Raw genomic sequence first — 14684 nt, forward strand, 5'->3', positions numbered from 1 at the left:
TTGTCTAAATATGTACCGACAGTGATAAGTTGCATCAAATACATTTTAATTGAGATACTTTGAGTTATTTTACACCGGAACAAATTTGTATCGCCAGGGAGCAAAGGGTTAGTAAATAGAAAGGTAACAGATGGTATCAGCTAATAAAGTGCCGATTTTTAGAGAAAAGATGTCTATATTATATGCAGAAGCTGTTTTCAGCATGTTTAAATTCTGGTAAGCATTCGGTCGGCTTCGGGGCATCAATAAAAATGGAAATTAACAGGTAACAAGATTGCGTGCGACCAGCTCAAAGTATTTCTCCGAACTGACAAATCAATGAATATATCGTGTCAATACAAATTTCAATGGAGACAGGCAACTCTAGCGTTTCGAAATATTCCTAAAGTTTGATTGAATTACAGTGAAAACGTAATTAATTTGAAGTGTTTTTATGCATTTAGAGTTTTATTTAACTCGACTATTTGATTTTAAATTTATTCAGCTATACTTGGCCTAAATTATATTTGGACAATTATAGCAAAGGAATTATTTAACCGATGTCTCCGAAATTTTAAAGTAATAAAAGAACTGACGCAGCAAACTCTGGTGCCAACTGTCATCAAGCGAACACGATACGGTTGGTTTGGTCATATACTGAGGATGCCTCCAGAGAGCCTTAACCTAGCCGGACCGAAAAGGGGGATTCGAATACCCCATAGACTGATTTGGTCAATTTCACTTTATGTACATAAGCATTCGGCAAACTAACAAAAATAAATAAAATACACGAATGAGTAAAATATGTGTACGCGTTAACATGAATAAATTATTGCACGGTCATAAACACTTCAACGATTTATTCTCCTGATGCCATATAAAAGTAGGCGGTGGGGTCGTTTGGTCCCCCGTTCGGATCATGTGTAATTTTTGAATGCTTAGTGAGGGAAGGGTTAGCCACGCTTGCCTACTTTACAAGACATCAGGTTCTCGACGTCCTGGACGTCCACTGCTGACTGTCCGTCGGCAGTTCATGTCAGAACTACGAGACATGAACCTGGGCCCCAATAAAGGGGAAGTTATCATTTATCTCCAATTTTATTTACAAAGTAAAATTTAGTTTTTTGCATGAAAATCAGAATATGCACACAAGTTTTTTTTCTAAACATTAATTATAGGTTACCGACGAAGATACTTTAAATGTTCATCCAAATATACTCATTTTCGCACACCAATATCGGTTTTTCTTTAAAGACAGTCGAAGACCGCTCATCAGTTCATGGTTTACCTCTTCGTTCTAATTCTCAAGGCACTCTCTTAATGTCCATCCACAATTCCTCTTTCTTCTCTAACTCATATAGTGTCCATGCGGCTCGTCTGTGGAATCATCTCCTATCCACCATCAAAGATGTTACAACATTATCTTTGTTTAAATCACGTCTGAAGAAACATCTCCTTTCTCTTAATTTCTCCTCGTTTACTCTTTCCTCTTTTTTTCCTTTTTCCCATTGAGTCATAGTTTTGATTTAAGGTAATTTATAAACAAATACGTTTATTTCTATTTTTATATATCTTTAGCTTTTTAATCTTTATTTTCTATTGAATATGTTCTGTAACTTGAATTATAAAAATAAAACTATTATTTTATTGGTTGATTGGTTGGGCAATAAGCCCGCCAATGTACAAATAACATTATGTACAAAAAGTTAAATAAGAAGATAACTCTGTTAACTTCCTATTGTAATCGGGGCGGGTTAAATTTTACACTCAGAATGTTATTCTGTATCCGACCGGACAAAGAGAGAAAAATAATACTTACATGCTGTAAAAGGGTTTGCTCTTGTAGACTTTTTGTAAGGAAAATGAAGTAACTCACCTGAAACAAAAAATGGACAGTTATAAAACACTTGAATTCTTCTGATGTGTCAATTTTACACATTGTGTAACATTCACAATTCTGCCCGTTTAAAAACATTCTTTTTTTTAAATTTTTTTATTTATTTTTTTTGTTTTTTTTACAATATACATAAGAGATAAAACAGAGTATTCATAAATAAAGGATAATTACAAAGCAATGAAATACATATAATTAGTAAAAATAGTAAACAAAAAATCCCACAAAGGCAAAGGCATCTGTTCGTGGGTATTCAAGAAAATGTTAATAAATTTTTGCTCCTATAATATATATACAGTTATAATATAGACAGAAAATAAAATGTTCTGTAAAAGATTATTATATAAAGGTTTTTTTTTATTTATAATTATGAAAAAAGGAAATCAAAATATAAAAAAACATAAAAATATTCCTTATTATTAAAGGGCAACAAAATATATCATAGAAAAAAAGAGTTATCTTTAGTTTGAATCCAGGATAGTGCGTGTTTTTTGGAAGAAGGAAAATTTTTAAAGTTTGTAAGTAAAAGTTAGTATTAACAAATTACAACAGGGATCGAGAATACCTTAGAAAAGGGAATATGGAAGTCTAGGCATTTATAGGGCTTATGACCTGTCATCGGCTGGTTTAAGTGGCCACTTTACATACTGTGTAACATTCACCATTTTGCCTATGTTTGAACATCCATATTTCTTAATTACTTCCTGGTTTTTAGAACCAACTGGTCCAAGGAGAAGTTTACAAATCGGAAAATTGTTTTCAGGCGTTGCTTAGTATGTGAAATTATTCAGTCAGATGAATCTCTTCACAACAATAAAGGTTTCAGCTGTTCAACTTCACTTAAATCAACAAATGGAAGTAATGAAGAAATATGCATGTTCGAACATAGGCAAAATGGTGAATGTTACACAGTGTGTAAAGTGGCCACTTAAACCAGCCAATGACAAGTCATAAGCCTTGTTAATGCCTAGACTTCCATATTCCATTTGTAAGGTATTCTCCATCCCTGTTGTAATTTTTTAATTTTAATGACTCCCGAGGGGGTGAAATCCAGTATTTTGTCTACAAACATTTGGACAAACTTAAATATTGTAATATTTTAATAGTATTAAAAATTACATATACAAGCAAAAACGGTAAAATATTAAAAGTTGTATATTCAAGATGCGCATTCTCTGGATCAACTAACATTATATATTCGCAGTACTTCTGGAGAAAGTCATTGTTCGATTCGCATGTCCTGTTTCTGTATTTTGAAATTGGTACTAATTTAAAAAAATATATATTTATGGTATTTTAGTACAAAATTTTACCCAATCTCTTATTTTGACCAGTCTATTTTTTTGTTGGCTGGTAGATATTGCTTTTAGCTATAAGTACGTCAAAGTACTTATTCTTTGAACTTGAAGTTTTAAATGAATATGCTCCAACTACGGAGCGGACATGGATGTCTCCATGTTTTTTTCGGTCAAATATCTGCACTTCAGAATATTCTATCTTGCTTGAGGTAACAGGGTGTTTCATCACCGCGTGTAAAGGATTATCTAGCACGGCCTTTCGAGAGCTAATTTATTTATTTATTATATATACGGCCTAAGCCAATTACAACAGTTACATGAAGAAACATAAATGCAAGAAACTGAACAAAAAGAACATAAAACTATGTAGCAAAGACAAACAAGGGCAAAACAATAATTGTATACAATATATTTAAAAAAACGAAAGACCTAAAACTTTGAGCTAAACCATGCCAATCCAACTTCATCCCACACTGTTTAGTCGCGAAGAGATCTACGAAAAGCCGGAATATCTATCCCAAAAAATTCCAAGTCGTGTGATGAATTTACTAATCTACACATTCTGGACATTGGGGCATAAAAATCAAAGTTGCTCTTAGAAGATTTTATAAATAGTAGATTTTGATTTCTGGTGTCACGGTTGGGAACATGAAAAGAAATTGATCGCAACAGAGATGGGACATCACTTAAAGCATTTAGTATTTTGAAAATGCATATAAGGTCCATCTCAGTTCTACGTCTCTCCAATGAAGACAGATTAAGAGATTATTCTATTTCAAAATATGAATAATTACCCCTTTGTAATCCGAACAACCATGCCACTTTTCTTAGAAAACGGTGTTGGACAGACTCAATATGGTCAATAAGAGTCCTGTAGAATGGAGACCAAATAGGAGAAGCGTATTCTAGATAGGGTCGAACTAGTGAGCAATAAAGAGTTTTGATGGTATTAATATTTTTTAAGTCCGCCGTCACTCTATTGATAAAATAATAGCTGACTCTTAAGTTTATGCATCTCATATATCTTTACTGCGTTTAGGCGCAAATAAATATTTTGAATCGAGTATTTGATATCTCGCTGTAACAGCAAAAAAACAAGTTCTAATCTGCTGATCCGCTCTCTACAAGTATTTATGGATTTTTTCATAATGTATCAACTGTCCTTGAATCGTTAATATATGCAGCATTGCGATACCTGAGATAATTGTGTACGAGTATACCTGTTCTGCTGTCTTCTCCGATCGGCAAGTCTGACGGTGTCTAGTATATTTGTTGTTTATTTAGCAATATTTACATACGAGAAGAAACCGTTCTTGAAGCATCGAAGCCAAAGTTATTCTTAAAGAAAGGATCGCGCACTAGCAAGCTTTTGAACACATTACCACAGACATTGAGAACTTAGGAACAATGAATGTTGGGAAAATGAAAGAATAGGCATTGAGAGGGTATGACGTATCATTTTGTATCCCGGGGTAAACTTATTTATTACATTTGGCCCGGCTATTGAAAAGGATGACCACTTACTCTTTTTATTTATTTAGGAAAACGACAGTTTAAGAATATAAAATATATATTTAAGAACCAAAATTTATTTACAAGTAATTCAAATAGATCAAGTCAAGGAAGGAATCGTGTGTTAGAAATACCTCATTGTAAAACGAGGCTCGCACAGAGACATGCATATTTTATAGGCCCAAAAACGTTTAATTCTTTTTTTACTAATAATATTTCATTGATTCCAAACTTTCAAAATTTTCCTTCTTTTAAAAAACACGCACTATCCTGGATTCAAACTAAAGATATGAACTCTTTTTTTCTATGATTTATTTTGTTGCCCTTTAATAATAAGGAATATTTTTGTGTTTTTTTTAAATATTTTTTTATTTCCTTTTTTAATTAGGTACTATAAAAGAAAATACCATATTATCTTTTACAGAATATTTTATTTTTTCTTTCTTATGTTATAAAAAATATTATAACTGTCTATTATTTACTATAGGAGCAAAAATTCTTTAACATTTTCTTGTATACCCACGAACAGGCCATGCCTTTGTGGGATTTTATGTTTACTATTTTTCTATTAATATGTACTTCATTGATATGTAATTATGCTTTATTTTTTCAATACTTTAATTTATTATAATGTTTATTGTAAAAAAAAAATAATAAAAAAAAATTTTACTTACATCCAGTTGAAGTTTTCCACAAATATAATGAGAGAACATGTAACGCAGTAAAGAGAAAAAATAATAAATTATACTCGTATAAGACAAGATAAAAAAAAGAGCACGTAAGAAGGTCAAGGGATGAAGAAATAGAGTGGAAGAGTGGAGGAGAGGAATTATCATAATATAGTTGACCGATTCTAAATTTTGATATGATAGTAACATGAACATAATTAAAGATACATAAACTTATTACACACTGTTTCATTTTACAGTGATTTAAAGAGTGTTTTTCTAAGTACCTGTATCTGCCCTTATTGGTACCGGTAAGGGCAGGTATAAAGGTCATAAAAACGCTAATAAGACATTGTTATAAATTGAATATTACAACCAGAATGATCTTCTTTAAAAAAAATACAGTTCTATAAAAAAAGGTTTCATCTAAAATATTTCAATAAATTTTTTTTTTTTAAGTAGTACCCGATGGCAAAATTTTACGTAGAAATCAAGGAAAATGTCACAAAAATGTATGTGATTTAAAAACATTTTCAGCCATTTTCATGTTCAATTTATTATTATTATTTATTTTATTTATTTAGTTCTATGATTAACATAGTCTAATATATATTTACAATGTCGTAGCTCTAATTTTCTTGCCTCCTCTTTCTCAGTCGTAGCCGCTCGATTGTGGAATAATCTACCCACTAATGTTAGAGACGCCCCTTCTTTATTTACATTTAAGTCAAGATTGAAATGTCACTATCTAAATATTTAAATTGTCCCTTTATCCCTCTTCTTTCCTTCCCATCCCCTCTCTACTCTTCATAGTATAGTGTATTTTTTTTTTTGAATATTTACATTTTGTTAATCTTAGTTTTTAATTTTTGTATAAAATTGTAAAATTCAATATGTCCATGTATTTATAATTTTCTCAAACTGAACGGTTTGGGTAGGTAGGAAGAAATTGCCTTAAGGCAATATGCCCGCCCTTATATGTATATATATACATGTAAGGGCATATATATATTGTATATAAAGTGTCAAATAAATATTCATATATAGGCCGTATATATGACAAATAAAATAATTACAAAAATGTTTTTTTTTCTGAATAATTCTAAACCTTATTAGACCTAGAAAAATGTACAAGATATCAGTGGTAACTTAATATAAGAACATATTTACGTATGTTTCAATGCGTGATTACATCGTTCATTAGTAGGAATTATAAATACTCATAGCATCCGTATAAAGTGTGATTCACATAATTCTGTGAACTTTTTTAAATAATCAAATGAAAAATATCCGACAGGTGATGTAAAATAAAAAAGTCGTTAGTAAAAACCAACGCAAATTCAAAACAGAAGTAAAGTAGGTAAATTTTTACATAAGCTCGTATGACATATGTCAGAAAATGGTACAAGACCCTTGTGTAGTTTCACTTACGAACAATAATTGTTATGCCAAATCTTGGGCCATTTTATTTACTGTTTTACCGGCGGTTTCTGGGATTAAAATTGCGCGTAGATGTTTTCGACGCCATGACAGACAACGGGCAATTTCTCAGTTGCCGATCTATCTTGTAACGACGCGACTACTGATAACAAACAATACATTGTTGAGTTTCTGGCACAAGTTGGTAACTGGACATTTTATAAAAATGTCTTCATAAATAACATCAAATAATCTTTCAACGAGGCTTCGAGTACGTCCAAAGGTTCGCACAGGCTGAATCCCCTCCCTAGGGAGTTATCCAGATCTAAATTTGTCGCAACAGTGAGGGAAAACATTTTTGAGAAGGGAATATGGAAGTCTAGGCATTTACAAGGCTTACAACATACGAGTATATACATGAAAACAATGAATATTCAAGTATAAATATTCTTTTTTGTAAACGTCAAACTACGCCTAGCGGCGCAATTGCGAAGCTCTTCTTATTAACAGGGGTGCACGTTATTGAAATAAAATAAATGTGAGGTAATATTATTTTTGTCTTCCCTAAAATCCAGGGAAAAGAAATAACTGAGTCGAAATTAAAATGTATTGAGGGAAATAATCTGATTGCGATCCTTTAAAAACTAATGTTGATTATTAACTTTAAAATACAAACTTTCTTATCTATAAAAAAATAGTATTCTTAAATTTTTGACAGCATACGCGTGCTCGTTGAATGCAGCCCTTTTATAAATAAACAATTTCAGTAACTATGGATACGTTTTCGTGTCTCTATTTTTAAAAACATTTTATTTTAGTCTATGTATTAATATGTCAATGGTGTTATTTTTGTTTTTATCAAGGTTACAATTTAACAAGAGCGTTATTGTTTACAAAGAAAATCGTAAAGATACTGTTTCAAATATTAATTAATTAATTTTATTTTGATATAATTTGCAACTGTTTTAAAAAATATGTGACGTGCCTGTGTAGGCAAACGCGCTGACCATTACACCACAAAGCCTATTTAACTATCTCGTATGATATTCTTTAAATATTAATATTTACTCGTATATATTTATTTTTTCATTTGTTCATTGGTATATTTACAAAATTATATAGTCGTAAAAAAATTTAATTGGACTCATACAGTATATTAGGTACGAGTCGTTTATAATTTAACTGTTGTTTTTTCCAAATAAATAAATATATACATTTTTTTCACCATTCTTTCGTCGTCCATTCGTTCTACATGACCAAACCATCTCAGAGACCCTTTCTTAATCTTATCAATTTTGGAAATGATGAAGATCTATTCTTAAAGCTTTGTTATTATTATTAATACATTGTTATTATTTTTTTTTTTTTAAATACACCAGCAGCTATTAAGCTGATGCGTGTATATCAAGTGTACATGGTTATTAAACATTATACATTGCTGTGTGCATCTAGTTAACATTCACTGAACTAGCACCGATCACTTTCTCGGGAAGGCCATTCCATTTCTCCACAACGCGGTTTGTCAGGAAGTTCTTCCCGGGGTTGGATGAGAAGGAGGCAGTGTTGAGTTTTAATAAATGACCTCTGAGATGGCGGTTTTCATTCATAGTAAACATTGATTTCAACTTGGGTACATTATATTGCTCAGTTAAGATCGAGTCACCACGCTGCCTCCGCTCTTCCAGTGAACCTAACCCGAGCTCCCTTAAGCGGTCCTCGTATGATTTATTTCTTGGAGAAACTACCATTTAAGTTGCTCTGTTATATGCTAATTTGTTTTCGTAGGAAAATTCGCCATCTCTCGAGTCCCAGTTGCGGTGAATTGTATGTCAGTCGTCCGCGGCTTAGCCACAAATAACTTTCTTTTGTCTAAAGACTATCCGCCAATCGGAATAACCTGTAAAAACACACTCCAATGTGCTTGTTGTGGTATGCTATAAATTGTACCGTGATTGTTTACAGCACCTGTGTGTGTTCTTGTGGATCATTGATTTATTTCGAGCGAATTATTTATTAGTGATTCTGATTTCTCCACAAATTACTGCGGCCTGTTGTTGACGACCGTTCTTGGTAACGGGCGGGTATCCGGTTGACGCATCGGACAAATATTTGTAAAAACCCTCAGATTAAAAAGGGTTAATAAGTTTGATTGTATCATTTTTAATAATTATAATAATAAATATACGTACTCGTATATAGTTTTATTCCACTTTTATTTATTAATTATTACCAGTGACCGGGTTTCATCGTGGCCGACATCGTCAGACTGGTGATTATTGTAATTAAAATGCAGTTCCACCAAGAATTTTTTTTTTTTAAAGAAAATTAATCTCTTTAACCAAAAATTTAATTTTGACGGCCATTTTCAACGAGTTGTAAATAACTCACTATTAAAAAATGGGAATCAAGTTGGGGTAGAGTAGGATTCGAACCACGGACCTTTGGTCCATGAGTCCGAGGCACTAGTCACAGGACCACGACCCGATTCATGTCAGTAGAAAAACTCAATCGATTATCTATAACCTCTATTAGAATCAAACTGCACACGTCCGTATAAATAACATTAAAATTGATAAAATACATTTATTCATTTATAACAACTTTGAGCACCGGCTGATTATACATAGAATTTACCCCGTGCCGGCCCATTTTTGTGAAATTTCATGCTTTGTGAGGGGTTTCTTAAAAGTGTCATTATTATGAAAATACATGGGTAAATCAATTGAATTTTCACATATGTATTTGAAACAATTTAATAAGTTATTTTTGTATGGTATTTTTGGCAACATTGGCCTTTATGGAGAGCCACATTGCTATGTAAGTTATTAGTTAGTTCTCACAATATAAAATTGCTATTAAGAAATGGATAGTGGAGGTGGGTTGCGCACGGATCGATGAGTGGATCAAGCCAAATAGGTAAAATGCGTGTACTGTTTATGAAATTTGTTCTATTGGTCTATATAAATTGGTTATGTTTTTTATTATTATTTTAGTTTTTTATTGTTCATTATGTTAATGATAATTAGGTTAATTAGATTAATTACGTTTTTGTTATTGTTATTACTCGTATTTTGTTAACTTGTTGAATAGCTAATTTAAGGCATGTTTCACATTTTGTAAAATGTTTCCCTCGGCACGGGACACCCCAGTGAGGGAACATTATTCTGTATAAAAAAAGAATACAAACAATGTAAAATTATAAATAAATAAATACAATATTGGTATACAACATAAAAACGAAAGACATAAGACTTCGAGCTAAACCATGTCAATCCAACTTCATCCCACACATATCCTGAAAGGTGTGAGGCAGGGTTGCATACTTTCGCCAATGCTTTTAAACTTATAGGTACTCCGAATTTGTATTTAGAGAGGCCTTGCAAGATTTTTTATTTTTTATTTTTGTTTTATCTTAATTCTATTTTTAAATCTTGAAAAAGGGTATATTCTTGTGCTCTAATTAGTATTTTGAAATGTATATTTCGAATTTATCATGACATAGGAATCAAAATAAATTGTAAAGTAATCAATTATCCCACTTGCTATTTAATGATGCTCACACTTACACACACCTGAACACATACTCCCACACAAATACGCATAAACACACCTCTACACTCTTTCATACAAATACACAAAAAGAAACCCTTTTGTTGTACCACAATTTAATATAAGTTCCAAATTTCTAACCCACGTTCAAATTCAAATTACGAGCAACTCTAACTCTTTTTCATTTTAATTCTCTTATAAAACGCCGCGTTGTTTTCGATATAAAATTTCTGTATAAAATATTAAACTACAAAGTAGATACTAACCTTCTAAATAAAATACAAATAAATGCAGGATTGAGAACACTCAGACATCGGGAAATATTTAAACTGCCTTTGTTTTCAAATAATGCTACATACCACACACCTATGGCCCGCACGTGTCGGGAATATAATATATACTGCCGAAACAATAAAATTGACATTTTTCATGATACTCTCTCAGCTTTTTCGAATAATCTCTTAGGAATAAATCTTATTCAATAAGTACACACGTACAACTTATTTTTTATTGCATTGTATCCTGTATAAACAAAAATATTAAAAAATATGTATTACAACTTAACGTATAAATCTATTTTGTGTAATTCTATAATTGAAGATATATATGCATGTTAAATTATTTCGACGAATGCTTTAAATTGTATGTTTTCTAGTATGTATATTTGTTGAATTACCTAATAAAATAAAATAAATAAATAAAATGTGTGATTCCTTTTTAAAAACTTCGCTAGTCTGTCTTTAAACCGTATTTTTTTAATGTTATTATATCATTGTCGACTGTTTGTTTCCTTAAAGTAAATAATAAATCAATAATTATATAATATTATTATATACGCTGATGATACCGCCATTATAGCTGACACTGCTGATCATCTTCAGCAACTTGTCGACAAGGTAAATAATGAAGGTAAGGAATTTGGACTCAAAATGAACGCTCTAAAGACAAAGCAACAGTTGCCAGCAAACGGAAAGGCAATAACATCCATCTCACTATAGATGGTAGTGGGATAGAACAGGTTACCCGGTTTCAATATTTAGGAAGCTGGCTAAATGATGAGTGGAATCCGGATTCTGAAATTAAGACCAGAATTGAAATTGCGAGATCAACCTTCTATAAAATGCAAAAACTCCTGTGCAACCGAGATCTGAGACAAAGCATAAGATGGAGAGCATTAAAAGCTTATGTATTGCCAGTGCAGATCATTTTCAAGAGAATTTTTTTTTTTTAATTTTCCAAAATAATATTAACATACATATGGATCCAAAGTTGGATAGATTGGAAATTTTAGAAATAAATAGGATTAAAAATAATAGCGATAGAATTTTATAAATCAGCAGATAGAATTGAAAAACTCACCCTTATTTTGACCCTGTGCATTTCAGTAAAACAATAAATATTTTAATATAATAGAATCCTCCCTTACAGTACACCGCCAACACGCGTTTTCAATAATTTGTCCCACTCTGTTTCATTGAAATATTACGTCTTTCGACTTATTTTATAAAAAATACCCTTAATTCATATAATATTTACTTTTATATAAATTATCCTTACACTGTATAATATTTCGTCGGCCTCGTGGTGTAATGGTCAGCGCGTTTGCCTACCATGCAAGAGGTCTAGGGTTCGACCCCCGACGTGGTTGATGTGAAATATTTATATAAAAGGGTGTTTTCACACTAGAATATTTCATAGTCCCCGGACTGGTACCTGAAGCGTAAGACTGATAATCTTACCTTCATGTAACAAAAATGATCAAGATACGCTGCGATTGGTATACCTATACAGTGCCCTATGCACCATTAGGTGCGGAAAGGGAATGATGATTTATTTATTTTATATACGTTTATATATATCACAAAAATATTTCAAGGCGTACACGAAAAAATTTATACTAAAATTTGAATATACAAAGATGGTAAAATAAAAATACCCAGCAATTATAAAAAAAGGATGCTATCCTCTCTGAACTTTTTTCACTAATATGAAAGATGTCAATATCCGAAGAGATACGGTTGAGTAAAGACATTGCTCTTCCAACTGGCCTTACCATTGGCAGGTTGGTTCTGCAAGCAGGACGATAAAACAGCTTAAGCTGCCTATGTCTAAGGTAGTCATCAGGAACATAAAGAAAAATACTCTCCATTACACCTATGTTGACATACATAAGCAAGTATGCATTTCTTCTTTTTCCCAAACTATTGTATCGTATTGTAAGAGATATGTAAATTCCCTAATAATCAGATGTTTGTTAATTCTGCTTAGAACGTGCGTTTAGGTTAAAAAAGCAAGATGGCATTATTCACTCTTACTTCTGTTCAATGTACTTCATAGTCCTAACGCTCCTATATGCCTGCGTAACGCTTATCATGGTTTACCTCTTCGTTCTAATTCTCAAGGCACTCTCTTAATACCCATCCACAATTCCTCTTTCTTCTCTAAATCAAAAAAAAACTTAATGAAGTCACTGAAATTAAATATTTAGGTGTAATGTTGGATTCAAAACTTACATTTCACCAAAACGCTAAGATGGTAATAAATAAGATTGCAAAAAAAATATCAATTTTGGGAAGGATCAGAAGATTTATTGATAAGGACTCCTGCAAAACTATTTACAAAGCAATTATTGAACCACACGTTAACTACTGTGGTAGCATTTTATTTTTATCAAACAAAGAAAACATAGATAAACTAACTGTATTACAAAATAAAGCCTTTAGAATCATTTTGAAAAAAAACAGATATACGAGGGTAAAGTCGATGGTAAATGAAATGAAATTATTAACATATAAACAAAGAATATTTTACAATACAATGATATTTGTTCATAAAATTATAAACTCTAATAAAAAAACAGAATTTTGGAAAAAAATTGATCGGAACCAGCATGAACACGATCACAATACTAGAGAAAAAAACAAAATTAGACTTCCATTTAGGAAAAAGGCAAAGTCACAAAATTCAATTTTATTTAAAGCAATTAAAAAGTATTACGAAATGGAAAAAAATATTTATGAAGAAAAAAACATATCAAAATTTAAAATAATGGTCAAGACATATGTGATAAACAATTTATAAATTAAATATATTTTCAATGTTATTATTAGAACACACATAACAATATGTATGATATGTGTGCCCTACTTTAAGATTTAAATAAAATAAAATAAATCATATAGTGTCCCTTTTTCATGTGGCTCGACTGTGGAATCATCTCCCATCCACCATCAAAGATGTTACTACATTATCTCTGTTTAAATCACGTCTGAAGAAACATCTCCTTTCTCTTCCTTAATCTCTCCTCCTCTTTCCTCTTTTTTTCTTTTTCGCATTGAGTAATAGTTTTGATTTAAGGTAATTTATATACAAATACGTTTATTTCTATTTTTATACATCTTTAGCTTTTTTATATTTATTTTCTATTGAATATATTCTGTAACTTGAATTATAAAAAAAACTAGTATTTTATTGGTTGGTTGGAAGAAATTGCCATTTGGCAATAAGCCCGCCAATGTACAAATAACATTATGTCCTAAAAGTTAAATAAATATAATAGCCTCCGTGGTGAAGTGGTCAAGACGCTTGACTCACACACAAGGTTCCGGGTTCGATTCCCGGTAAGAACACAAAATCAAATGTGATTTTTCTCAAGCCTGGGTATTCTGTGATGTAATTCACCACTGTAATTGAGCCTCCTGCCCTGTTGCAGTGAAAAAAATAATTAAATAAATAAATAAAAAATTAAGTTGAAATCCCAAAAGTTGGCTTGTGTGTTGTTTCTGAAACACACGATTCAATTTGTATTGTATTGGGGTTCAGTGGCAAAGTAAATAAAGATAACGCAATAGCAACGTGAAAATCCGCGAACCAGCAAAACACGCAAAATTTTAGCGTCCACCTGATGGCGGCCACCCGGAGTTCCGGGAGGGTTAGTTACCCTAATCAGGAGGTCAACAGCCAACACAACAAATATAATCACGATCAATCGTTTCCATTCAATAATTACGGTGCATAATTATAATGAGACCAATTTGAAAATATATCGTGTTGTTTTGCTCTAACAGTATAATAACGGCAATTATTGTATTTTATAGAATCATATTGATTGGAACAGAGAAAAACTAATTTAATTGCTAGAATAACTCATGAGTTAGAGATTTTTATCAATTCTTTTGCTCGGGGATCTCAAGTCAATTTGCCACGGTTTAATCGTTTTGTTTTATTGTTTAACGAGCTGAACCCGGCAATGCTTTTCTATTGCTATATTTGAGTACATACCTACTCTATATACACCTATGGACAAAAAAAGTTCGCACTTTTTTTTTATTTTTATTTATTTACAATTTTAAAAAACCCGTTAGG

General features: G+C 31.6%; 1 long non-coding RNA gene across 1 annotated transcript in view; it reads right to left on the bottom strand.

Moving 5' to 3' along the window:
* Window positions 1-1445: 1445 nt before the first annotated feature.
* Window positions 1446-14684, bottom strand: part of LOC148281139 (uncharacterized) — a 41644-nt gene continuing 28405 nt past the window's right edge. The window contains exon 2 of the long non-coding RNA XR_015822420.1: window positions 1446-1855. This is a non-coding gene — a long non-coding RNA (uncharacterized LOC148281139). The remainder of the gene's footprint in view (window positions 1856-14684) is intronic.

The sequence above is a fragment of the Micrasema longulum genome, unplaced genomic scaffold (assembly GCF_059751315.1).
Source record: "Micrasema longulum isolate JH-2025_06_02 unplaced genomic scaffold, ASM5975131v1 h1tg000493l, whole genome shotgun sequence".
Lineage (NCBI taxonomy): Eukaryota > Metazoa > Arthropoda > Insecta > Trichoptera > Brachycentridae > Micrasema > Micrasema longulum.